Genomic DNA, 10,121 nt, shown 5'->3' with positions numbered 1-10,121 from the left:
TTGTGGCATAATGTTGATTAACCGCAAAAAAAAAATTTGACTCGTCCCTCCATTTCTCAAAAAAAAAAAAAAAAGCCAAAAAACAAGGTTACAGTGAGGCACTGGGGACTAAATGGGGAATGAAAGTGAATCTGGTCAAATTTGGAGGGTTTAAACAGAAACATAAAGCTTTGTTGACATTACATCATCATAGTTACAAAGTTGTAAAATGTACTATAACTTTACACAGAAAAGGTTAGTAAGTGATTTTATCTCACTGTAATAATGTTTAGACACATATTGTTTACACCTTGTGGCTATACTTTTGAAAAAGTTAGTATTTTAATGTAAAAAAAAAAAAAAACATTCTGCATTAGAAGTTTTACTCCTAGAGAAATGAATAGTCATTTTTAAACATATGTAAAATCAGGACAACATGAGATGACGAATAATTTCACTAGCCTAATAAAAGCCATTTTATTTCTACATAGAAAGGGTCCCTTCATGGGGGCTGCCATGTTAGAATCACATGACCAGCCAAACACAACTTGCTTAACCTCAGTATGTGCTCTGTTATTGGACACTTTCAATCATGTATTTAAGTAATCATGACAAACTGTACAACGACAAGTGAATTTCTACAATGGCATTAGTAACTGAAAACTACTGCATTTGATTGATGCTGTATCCATACCACTAGGTGTCAGTCATAATTGTAAGCCTTTTTAATGAGGAATACCTTACTGAGTGCAACAAGTGGTGACCTATGCCCTTAGCGGAATGCAAAACATAGAATTATGTTAATGTCAGAGACAGACATAATAACAGACACACTTGTTTTTGTTTTAAGTTGAACACAGGGTCTAGTCACAGATGATGCAGACGCGAGACTACACCTTCCCTACCTGCTATTTATCTCCCTGTGCAGGGTGATATAACGCCCGCCAGGCCTTGCAGGAAAACATAAGCATTTAAGAATGAAAACAGTTATTACAGTTACTGACTGCTCTCTCTCTCTCGACCTGTTCCGTCAGCTCAATGCAGCGCCACAGGCTGCGATTACAGCAAGGGAAGAGAGACGGAAACAAAATAAAACAGGTTTGCGGTTGCAAGTTATGTGTCGGCTTCTCTGAAGCTTCCAGCTCCCAAATCCTGTGGTTTACCTGAGCACGGTTCAACTGCGTCAATGCTGACATCATCACCATCAATGCAAGGAATGGGTCAAAGGTGGCCTGAGTTCAGGGTGGAGATGGCTTTCCACACGGCGCCATCTACTGGCCACAGACAGGATACGTTTAATTACAACAAAGGATTTGTTCATTTAAAAGCGCTTCCGTTAATTTTAGCGCATATTGATGAACATACAGAAATATGCACTTCACGTACGCTTCAGTTCTACCTTTGGATTAAGTATTGGCCTCTTAAAACAGTCTAAAATTAGATTTAGCTCTAACAAAATCTCATCACTGACGCTTGTGTTTGTATAATTGACTGAATGCTAACAAAACATATGAGGGTAAATGTGTTTCACAATTCAATATTCAAATAACAAATAAGATTCAAACAACCGAGCAAGACAAACACGGCAGTAAACATGAAAGTATTAGAGCTGTGAGAGAAGTGGTTATAAGAATCAGCTTTATTGCAAAGTATGTTTACACAAGGAATTTGTCTTGGTGACAGGAGCTTCCAGTGCACAACAATATAAAAACATTACAAAAACAGCAGCAAGACATAGATAATAATACATAGAAAAGTACATACACATAGAGAGAGAGAGAGAGAGAGAGAGAGAGAGAGAGAGAGAGAGAGAGAGAGAGAATGGTTGCATTTCCTGTATCAATAAATATGTTTGACAACGTTGGTCCTCTTGCATTGATCATAATCCCCATCCATTAGTTGATTGAATCAATCCACTCTCTCCTCTCCGCCAACAGCTGGTGTGTGGTGGGCATACTGGTGCACTATGGCTGCCGTAGTCCATAAGGGAGTCTGTGTATGGCACAATATTCTGATACTGGTCATTTGTGGTAAAAAAAAAATAAAAATATCAGTAAACTGGAATGCCTGTTACAAAATGTCTTCAATGGTCATGTCTCAATCACAAGGCACAAATGGAGCCAGAATCCCTCCTACTCTACAGGACATGGAACACATTCCCAGGCCTACATTTCTAATGAACACACACACACTTTCAGACGAAATCAATCCTACAAAAGCATAAAACAACAAATTATTTTGATTACAGTGCAGTTTATACTAGAGGGCACCGTTTGCTCTAGCACAATCTAATTATGCTACGAAACAGTTAATAATCTATGAAAAATTATTCAACATAAATTGAGCCAAACCACAAAAGGAATTTAAAATTAAGCAGACAGCTACCATGCTGTGTGATAGTACCTTATAATGGTATAGATAATGTATATAATGGGTAGAGCTCTGAAGTATACACATATACAATATTAAACCGAGCACTGACCAACAGTTTTCCCATTAGAGCCATTGACGTGGCACTTAATAGGGAACCTGGGGAATACAAACACTCCACTTAGGGAAAGCTAATAATACATGTATTAAATATCCTTTGAAATAATCATATTCTGTGGCCCAAAAATGTTTTTGGACACTAAGCTACACTTCAAAATTCCAACTGATCATAAACTAAAATGTGTGGTTGTATGAAGCCAGTTCCCATCAAGTTGTTAGTGGTGTATAGTGGTTCATCAATTTAACTATGGACATGAAGCACTAAGTTTGACAACTAAAATCTAATTCAAATACTTTTTGTTTTCAATTTGAACTGTATATGTAATGTCTCATAATTAAAATGGATATCTCACCCAAAAATTCATTTATCATTTACTCACCCTCATGCCATCCCAGTTGTGTATGACTTTCTTTCTTCAGCAGAACACAAAGATTTTTAAAAGATTATCTCAGCTATGTAGGTCCACACAATGCAAGTGAATAGTGACTAGAACTCAGAAGGTCCAAAAGGACATAAAAGGTAAAGGGGCAGCATAAAAGTAATCCATATGACTCTCGTGGTTAAATCCATGTCTACTGAAGCGATAAAATAGATGTGGGTGAGAAACCGATTCATATTCAAGTCCTTTTTGTTTTACTATCAATCTCCACCTTTGATCAGCAGTAGGTGGGTGAATGTGAAAGTGTAAATTTTTTGTAAGAAAGGACATAAATATTGATTTGTTTCTCACCCAAATTTATCATATCACTTCAGAAGATATGGATTTAACCACTGGAGTCTTATGGATTACTTTCATGCTGCCTTTATGTCCCTTTTGGACATTCAAAGTTCTGGTCACCTTTCACTTGCATTGTGTGGACCTACAGAGCTGAAATATTCTTTTAAAAATGTTTCTGTTCTGCTGAAGAATGAAAGTCATAAACAACTGGGATGGCATGAGGGTGAGTAAATGATAAGAGAATTTTCATTTTTGGGTGAACTATCCCTTTAAAGCTTGTTATTACTCAGCTCTCTGAAATACTCGATTCTGATATGCCAGCCAGGGAAAAAATTATTAATTTCTGAAACCTTCGGAGCAGAATTATTCTTTTTTTCCAGTTCCGGCATTCTGCAGCCAGTTTTCCAAATGTTAACCCATTAAAACTAAATAAAAGAAAGGCAAATAACATTCTTTTTAAAATGACAGTACTCTGTGCTAAGGGTCGGTGATATACCAGTTGTATTTTTTCCAGATTTTGCAAGAGAAACAAGGCACATGCTTTGGAAAATCAAGCTCAAAATAAGAGACTTGCCTCACCCAAAATAAGCACAAAAAAAGCAATAAAATGTATTCCAATGTGGGGGAATTTCAGGATATAAATCATAAGCTTTGTACACAGTAGCCTATATAAATAAACAGATACATTTCAATAAACATATTCTTAATGTTAAATATAATATAAATATTATTTGGGCAACAAGAAGGGGTGTAATTCTGAGAATTTAACTCGTTGGTCTATGGTTTCATGAAAACATTATCGGACCACAATTAACCGGTTGTTGATGGGCTAACAACATTTAAAAATTATGTTTTCACTCTGGAACATTGAAAGGGACTTTATTCCCATTTTCGGTTACATTCTGCAAAAATAAAGTTTGTTTTTTGGTTTTCGTTCCTTCTGAAACTGTTTTTAGTCCCCGATTCCAGCAGTCCGATATTTCTGAATAATGACCACACATCTAGGTGACAAGTAATATTTCTCCTGTCATCCGGGTATTGCAGGTCAGACATTTAGTCTCACTACAAGTAAGCTAATAAAATTATTTCAAGTCAAATTAATATTTCATATCCATTTATTTATTTAGTGGTCTTATTAATTGGAATAACAAACAGTTATTTTCACAATTACACGCATTACAGATCTACGTAAACTGGAGGTGGAATTAAGCTGTTTCTGGAGATGGTGCAGTCTCTTACTACTCATATAATAATTTAATTTCAACACAAACCTTTATTTTATGTCCATACAATTATTAATTTGGCAAGTAGCTGTGTAATAAACAGGACAATATACAGTCAGCCAGTTTTAATCTCAAAATAAACCTCTTCAAGGTGATACACGACCTCCTGACATCACTGTCGGGGTTTATAATGACCAGCAAAATGTAGATGATCCCTTACACAAACATCTTCTCTGAAACTCTTTGCATGTGAATTCTTTAAAAATAAATGCCAACTGGGTTATGTTCATCTATAGCTCTGACATTCATATGTTAATAAGTGTGGATTAAGTGTCCAAAAACATTTTGAGACTGTTTGAAGATTTGTTGCACCATACTTTTTGGGACCGGGTATTGACTGCAGGCATTCGCTGTGCTCTACACAAGTTTCAGCATGTCTTAAGGTTATGTCATATCTACATTCTGTGTTAATAGAACAACAACACAAGTTTAGAAGGAGAAAACTAAACTAAAATCAGTTTAAAATGTTTACAGTTTACCCACTAAACTATGCTGACAGAAATACCCTGTGGCAAAATGGGGAATTTGATTCAAATGAAAACTTATTTGGAAAAATTATCACCCGATACAGGTACAATCATTTAAAAGCACAAGAAGCACAAGAAGGACAAGGCTGCAAAGGCAAGAAAATTCCCCATTGACTTCTCCCTACCTGCCCTGAAAAATAAACATACAAACACACATGCACACACTAAATTAACACTTAATTGTGGGTAACATCAGAGCTGCATATCAAACAATACAAGACAGATCAGAAGTGTGCTGTAAGTGTGGTGAATGTATTTACCACTGTTTGTTAATGAAATACATGCAGTGAGGGTATGCAGGAAGTTCCACCAGGCCATATATGGCAACACTAAGGTAAGAATTACCTTTGTCCTCACTGGCATTGAGGGCCAAGCAGTCATACACAAGGCTATGGGAATACCTGCAATACACACATACACAGCAATGTAAATAAACATGCACAAAGATTTTAAGAAATTATGAACTATATTTTCACATTTTGTGAAGAAAATCTATGGTATAAGGAATTTTTAAGTATCTAAAGTAATACATTGTGTAACAGGGCGGAGGGCGGGGCCGGGTCGTGATTCTACATACCCGGTCCCTTATCAGGCTAATTAAGCCTCAGAGAGGGATAAAGGCTGATTGCGGACGGTGGTGCGACGAGAGAGAGATCGTTTACGGACATGTCCGTCATGTGTGTGTGTGTTTGTCTTTTGTTTAAGTTAATCATTAAAGTATTGTTTATTTCCCTAACCTCAAGTATGAGCAATTATAATACTCATTTCAAACTCATAAAATACTGAATGATATTGTTAACATACTCACCAGACATACATGAGCACCACAGTTCTCCAGCACAGTATGGGATGTGTGACCATCTGTAAAACCCCCGGGTTGGGTGCATCCAGGATGCTGGCACTAACGGTACGGTGGAGCTTAACTGGAACTCTGCCTTTCCCATTCATCACAGCAAAATCCTGCAGGATGTCCTCAGCCTGCTCCGTATGACCCTGAGAATACAGCCAGCATGGACATTCCGGAATAATCAAGGAAATATACACACTCAGATTCCAGAATGTTCTTGTAATTACAAATCGTGTGGATGCACTCAGTTTTAATTTAAAAAAATAAAGTGTGTGACTTTTTCGGTGTTAAAACGTATCCTCCTATCCCAGCTTATCATGCAGAAACCATAATAAGTAAGCCATTCATCTGTTATGAAAATTCCCGCTTGTTTTGATCAACCTGTAAAAGCACAACAACACTGACTTGACTAATGGCGTGAGTTTGGGGCAGGACTGTTTGTTCAATCAATGGAAGCGTATTCAGAAAACTGTTTTTAAAACCATGTTTATTTTTGCAATTCTCTTTGAGAGAACAGAAATTACACACTTACACATTCAAACGCGGGAGACAGTTAACGCAAGATCATGCGAAGAAAGTGAAAAATTGAGATTCAGAGTAAAAAAAGGACTTGTATTTTATGGATTCTATGATTCCTTTTTGTGATTTTTGGATCTACAAAGTTCTGACCACCATTAACTTGCATTGTACGAACCTACCACGTCTAGTCACCTCATAACTCAGGGCAGTGCCATACCCAAACAAAACCTAAAAAAAAAAAGAGACCTGAGAGAGAGAGTATTCACGGAAAGTGAGGTTGCCCAATGTAAACATGTTTCAATAGAAGTCACCATAACAAGAGCTTGTTTTATTCATAGAATTATAACTGTGCATTCGTCATGCGATGTGAAAAACCGGCTTACTCCCCTTCTTATCAGAAAGCGGTTCAAAGAAAACATTTCCAACCAGCACACCCGCAAAGAAGAGGGATCCCACCAAATTCACCTTATAAGCTTGCCGTTTAACCAGAAACCACTGCAACCGAAGACCAGAAAGATAGTCAAACAGCAAAGCCACAGATACAATACATACATATGCCGTATCACAATTTAATGGGGCCTGGGTTGCTCAGCGAGTATTGACGCTGACTACAACCCCTGGATTCGCGAGTTCCAATCCAGGGCATGCTGAGTGACTCCAGCCAGGTCTCCTAAGCAACCAAATTGGCCCGGTTGCTAGGGAGGGTAGAGTCACATGGGGAAGCTCCTCATGGTCGTGATTAGGGGTTCTCACTCTCAATGGGGTGCGCGGTAAGTTCTGCGTGGATCGAGGAGAGTAGTTGGGCCTCCACATGCTGGGAGTCTCCACGGTGCCATGCACACCGAGCCACGTCATAAGAAGCATGGATTGACTGTCTAAGAAGTGGAGGCAACTGAGACTTGTCCTTCACCACCTGTGCCACCACAAGGACCTACTAATTAGTGGGAACTGAGCATTCCAAATTGGGGAGAAAATGTGATTAAAAAAAATTAGATTAAAAAAGGTATCACAATGTAAGTGTATCTTCAGTATAGGAGAATATGTAAGTTTAAGGGATGGATGGATGTGTGGGAGGGTGGATGGATGGATGGATGTGTGGATGGATGTGTGGGAGGGTGGATGGATGGATGGATGTGTGGGATGGATGGATGGATGTATGGATGCATTGGAGGGTGGATGGATGGATGCGTTGGAGGGTGGATGGATGTGTGGGAGGGTGGATGGATGGATGGATGGAGGTGGATGGATGGATGTGTGGGAGGGTGGATGCATGGATGGATGTGTGGGAGGGTGGATGCATGGATGCATGGATGGATGTGTGGGAGGGTGGATGCATGGATGCATGGCATTCTCTTACCTCAGTCATAATCAAGCTAACATCCTCAGTGAAAATGATACTCTGTGTTATTTCAACAACAGCTTCTCCAGTAGCTGGTTCTACTATATAATCTGGCACAGCACTCACTAAAACGATCAGCATGGACTGACATGCCATGTAAATCTGCAAAAGACATGGGTATACTGTATCAAGTTGCTCACAAAAATGAGGAACATCCAAACTGATCTCAAATCTGTGCAAATATAAACTTTCTGGAATGGCAGAGGTGTCAATTAGGCTAGCCTCTCTGAATTAAAATAGTCTTTAAACCTGATTCCAAAGGCTTAAAATGAATACAGAAACAATCACATTATTCAAAATCCTCTACTTGAACTAAAAGATTGACTGAATTTAGGTTGAATCAAAGAAAATTCATCCCACTGCCAGCAGATAAGATGAGACACTGCACAAACCAATGCAAACATATCATGGATTCAGAGAATTTGACACACAAATAAGTGTTTTGCATATATTATTGGCTTGTGGAATGAGAAAATAAAGATATATACTTAAACAAGTATTCCAGTGCAGTGTTTATTGATTTGCACGTGTCATAATTTACCTGTAGAAAAATAAGGATGGTCACCATCCGCTTCTGGTGCCTTCCGAATTCTCCAACCACCTGGAAAACCTCCTCTAGATCCATTCCAGGGTCGTATCATCAGGAAGCATCATGTCGCGTCAGTATTTTTCACTTTTAATGGGTTTGACAGGTTCAGATGCTCAACTATAATCCTCGCTCAGACTTTGAATGAAACCCTAGAGTGCGGTGCGGCATCCAAGCACGTGTCACATGGGACATTTTTCGTTGGCCAAAACATGAAACAGGGAACTCAGAGCCATAGAGAGAGAGAGTTGCGACAACGAAAGTTCTAAATGCTTGATCGTCACGTGAGTCACGTAGACTTCAGATAGTTCCAGGAAGTGCTTTGGCGGGCATTTAAAACAGTTAGAGTAGAGTGACAGAACTGCGATTTCTGGTAATTAGCACTGACGTGCGGTCTGGGTAGGCAAACTAGGCACTGCCTACCCTGCCAAAATTCAAAAATAAAATGTTTATTAAATAATAAACTTGTATTTATATTTTTACTTTTTATTCTTGTGATTTATATATGCAATATGTGTTATTCCAATTGTTTAGACGTTATGATGACAAATGTAGCAGTTACGCATAATCAACTAAAAACAAATGGTAGAATAAGCAGTGCTTTTACGGTCCATTCATTGCAGGCGACAAGCGGAAAACCCATGTTGCGCATGCGCGCTTCGATCCTGTATTCTTTAACACGTACGGCAAAAAGCACAAATCTGCTGTGCCTTTTGGCGTAAATATGTTATGCCCGTAATCATCTCCGTTACGTATCAGACATGGACCAATTAAAATCAAGATATTCCTGGACATTTGCGTAGCTAACGTCATTACACCACAGCTAGCGTACATGCCTAATCCCCGCAAAATTCAAAATGACAGCACCAGCCGTAATCACGGAATTAAGAAATTTTTCCAAGCTCGATTTTAATTCCAAATAGGAGTTAATTGCAAGAGGGAGGTCTACGCCAGCCTTAGATGGACTAGTACAGCAAAAGGGCCCAAAAATTATCCGATCATTTCAAACTGATTGGTATGTAAGAAAAGATTGGCTATGTGGCTGTGCGCTTGTGTGTGTGTGTGCGTGAGAGAGAGAGAGAGAGAGAGAGAGAGAGAGAATACACGATATACATCCTGATTTGTACATTTCTTGATATGCCGCGCTTGTGCGTAACGTTCACTGTTTACGCGCGCGTGCGTGTGTGTGTGTGTGTGTGAGAGAGAGAGAGAGAGAGAGAGTACACACTATATACATCCTGATTTGTACATTTCTTGATATGCTGCGCTTGTGCGTAACATTCACTGTTATTACGTATTATTATATTAAACAATCAGGTAATCTGGCTTTCATAACCTCTTCTTTAAGACATCACCGCACGTCACTGGTAATTAGTAGTCAATAAATGCATTTATTTTATATATTTATGTAACACACCGACATATGTATGTAGCATGAGTATGTTGTTACAGCTGTTTTTTAAAGATCAAATCAGCTAATATTTGAGGATTAGTGTTCGCTTACCGTTATTTGCCTCAACTTATTTCAGGCTAGGGTTTCTGTTGACTTTTTATGTTACCTCATGTTCATTGTTTTCACTAATCTCATGGTAACTAATGTCATATTTATGACTTTTCAGATAGTACAGAGACAGGCTGGTGACAGGTGATTTCCAGCTCGCACCGCACAATGGGTCAATGAACTATTAACTATTAGCAGCAGTTACGTAAATGTAAAATTTAGTGAAATTAAGCTTATTGTTTACAATTCTTACAATTCTATATATAGTAAT

General features: G+C 38.4%; 1 pseudogene; it reads right to left on the bottom strand.

Moving 5' to 3' along the window:
- Positions 1-2,076: 2,076 nt before the first annotated feature.
- On the bottom strand, positions 2,077-8,388 carry LOC127662316 (solute carrier family 22 member 15-like; annotated as a pseudogene).
- Between the last annotated feature and the right edge of the window lie 1,733 nt (positions 8,389-10,121).

Source organism: Xyrauchen texanus, chromosome 22 (assembly GCF_025860055.1).
Source record: "Xyrauchen texanus isolate HMW12.3.18 chromosome 22, RBS_HiC_50CHRs, whole genome shotgun sequence".
Classification (NCBI taxonomy): domain Eukaryota; kingdom Metazoa; phylum Chordata; class Actinopteri; order Cypriniformes; family Catostomidae; genus Xyrauchen; species Xyrauchen texanus.
Note: the sequence above shows the minus strand (reverse complement) of the source record. Positions and strands in the feature narration are given on the sequence as shown.